At 38.1% G+C, this 2,873-nt stretch overlaps 1 protein-coding gene across 1 annotated transcript in view; it reads right to left on the bottom strand.

Moving 5' to 3' along the window:
• The window catches only part of ZNF169 (zinc finger protein 169), a 56,743-nt gene that overhangs the window by 44,109 nt on the left and 9,761 nt on the right, over positions 1 to 2,873 (bottom strand). The window lies entirely within an intron of this gene.

Genomic DNA, 2,873 nt, shown 5'->3' with positions numbered 1-2,873 from the left:
GAATCAGCTGCTCCTTTAACCCCGTCCTGTCTGAGCGAAGGGCAGACGCCCTCGGACGACCTACACGCAGAGGCGGAGCCAAGTCCAAAGCTGAACCCCAGGAGCTGTGCGAACAAAGAGGAGAGGCGGAGGTCTCTCCCAGCAGCCTCAGAAGCAGCGGATTAAAGCTCCACAATCAACTTGAAGTGCCCTGCATCTGTGGAAAACCTGAATAGATAGCCAAATATCCCAAGTTGAGGAGGTGGACTTTGGGAGCAAGATATACTATTATTTTCCCCTTTTTTCTTTTCGTGAGTATGTATGTGTGTGCTACTGTGTGAGATTTTGTCTGTATAGCTTTGCTTTCACCATTTGTCCTAGGGTTAGATCGACCCGTTTTTTGTATTTTTTGTTTTTTTTTATAGAAATTTTTCTTCTTAATAATTATATTTTATTTTAATAACTATACTTTATCCAATTTTATTTTGTTCTTAATACTTATTTTTTATTTTAATAACTATACTTTATCCTATTTTATTTTGTCTTCTCCCTTTCTTTCTTCCTTTCTTCCTTCCTTTCTTCCCTCCTTCCCTCCTTCCTTCCTTCCTTCCTCCCTTTCTTCCTCCCTTCCTTCCTCTCTTCCTTCCTCCCTTTCTTCCTCTCCTCCTTCCTTCCTTCCTTCCGTTCTTGCTTCCTTCCTTCCTTCCCTTCTTCATTCCTTTCTTCCTTCCTTCCTTCCCTCCCTCCTTCCTTCCTTCCTTCCTTTTATTTCCTTTCTATTTTTTCTCCCTTTTATTTAGAGCTGTGTGGATTAAAGGCTCTTGGTGCTCCAGCCAGGCGTCAGGGCTGTGTCTCTGAGGTGGGAGAACCAACCTCAGGACACTGGTCCACAAGAGACCTCCCAGCTCCATGCAATATCAAACGGCGAAAATCTCCCAGAGATCTCCATCTCAACACAAATGGTAATAGGAACATACATATTGATAATTACCTTAAATGTAAATGGATTAAATGCTCCCACCAAAAGACACAGACTGGCTGAATGGATACAAAAACGAGACCCATATATATGCTGTCTACAAGAGACCCACTTCAGACCTAGGGACACATACAGACTGAAAGTGAGGGGATGGAAAAAGATATTCCATGCAAATGGAAATCAGAAGAAAGCTGGAGTAGCAATTCTCATATCAGACAAAATAGACTTTAAAGTAAAAACTATTACAAGAGACAAAGAAGGACACTATATAATGATCAAGGGTTCGATCCATGAAGAAGATATAACAATTGTAAATATTTATGCACCCAACATAGGAGCACCTCAATACATAAGGCAAATACTAACAGCCATAAAAGGGGAAATCGACAGTAACACAATCATAGTAGGGGACTTTAACACCCCACTTTCACCAATGGACAGATCATCCAAAATGAAAATAAATAAGGAAACACAAGCTTTAAATGATACATTACACAAGATGGACTTAATTGATATTTATAGGACATTCCATCCAAAAACAACAGAATACACATTTTTCTCAAGTGCTCATGGAACATTCTCCAGGATAGATCATATATTGGGTCACAAATCTAGCCTTGGCAAATTTAAGAAAATTGAAATCATATCAAGTATCTTTTCTGACCACAACGCTATGAGACTAGATATCAATTACAGGAAAAGATCTGTAAAAAATACAAACACATGGAGGCTAAACAATACACTACTTAATAACGAAGTGATCACTGAAGAAATCAAAGAGGAAATCAAAAAATACTTAGAAACAAATGACAATGGAGACACGACGACCCAAAACCTATGGGATGCAGCAAAAGCAGTTCTAAGAGGGAAGTTTATAGCAATACAATCCTACCTTAAGAAACAGGAAACATCTCGAATAAACAACCTACCTTTGCACCTAAAGCAATTAGAGAAAGAAGAACAAAAGAACCCCAAATTTAGCAGAAGGAAAGAAATCATAAAGATCAGATCAGAAATAAATGAAAAAGAAATGAAGAAAACAGTAGCAAAGATCAATAAAACTAAAAGCTGGTTCTTTGAGAAGATAAATAAAATTGATAAACCATTAGCCAGACTCATCAAGAATAAAAGGGAGAAGACTCAAATCAATAGAATTAGAAATGAAAAAGGAGATGTAACAACTGACACTGCAGAAATACAAAAGATTATTAGAGATTACTACAAGCAGCTGTATGCCAATAAAATGGACATCCTGGCAGAAATGGACAAATTCTTAGAAATGCACAAGCTGCCGAGACTGAACCAGGAAGAAATAGAAAATATGAACAGACCAATCACAAGCACTGAAATTGAAACTGTGATTAAAAATCTTCCAACAAACAAAAGCCCAGGACCAGATGGCTTCACAGGCGAATTCTATCAAACATTTAGAGAAGAGCTAACACCTATCCTTCTCAAACTCTTCCAAAAGATAGCAGAGGGAGGAACACTCCCAAACTCATTCTATGAGGCCACCATCACCCTGATACCAAAACCAGACAAAGACGTCACAAAGAAAGAAAACTACAGGCCAATATCACTGATGAACATAGATGCAAAAATTCTCAACAAAATACTAGCAAACAGAATCCAACAGCACATGAAAAGGATCATACACCATGATCAAGTGGGGTTTATTCCAAGAATGCAAGGATTCTTCAATATATGCAAATCAATCAATGTGATACACCATACCAACAAACTGAAGGAGAAAAACAATATGGTCATCTCAATAGATGCAGAGAAAGCTTTTGACAAAATTCAACACCCATTTATGATAAAAACCCTGCAGAAAGTAGGCATAGAGGGAACTTTCCTCAACATAATAAAGGCCATATATGACAAACCCACAGCCAGCATCATTCTCAATGGTGAA

This window comes from Physeter macrocephalus, chromosome 9, assembly GCF_002837175.3.
Source record: "Physeter macrocephalus isolate SW-GA chromosome 9, ASM283717v5, whole genome shotgun sequence".
NCBI classification, from domain to species: Eukaryota; Metazoa; Chordata; class Mammalia; order Artiodactyla; family Physeteridae; genus Physeter; species Physeter macrocephalus.
This window is presented reverse-complemented; position numbering and strand designations above follow the sequence as displayed.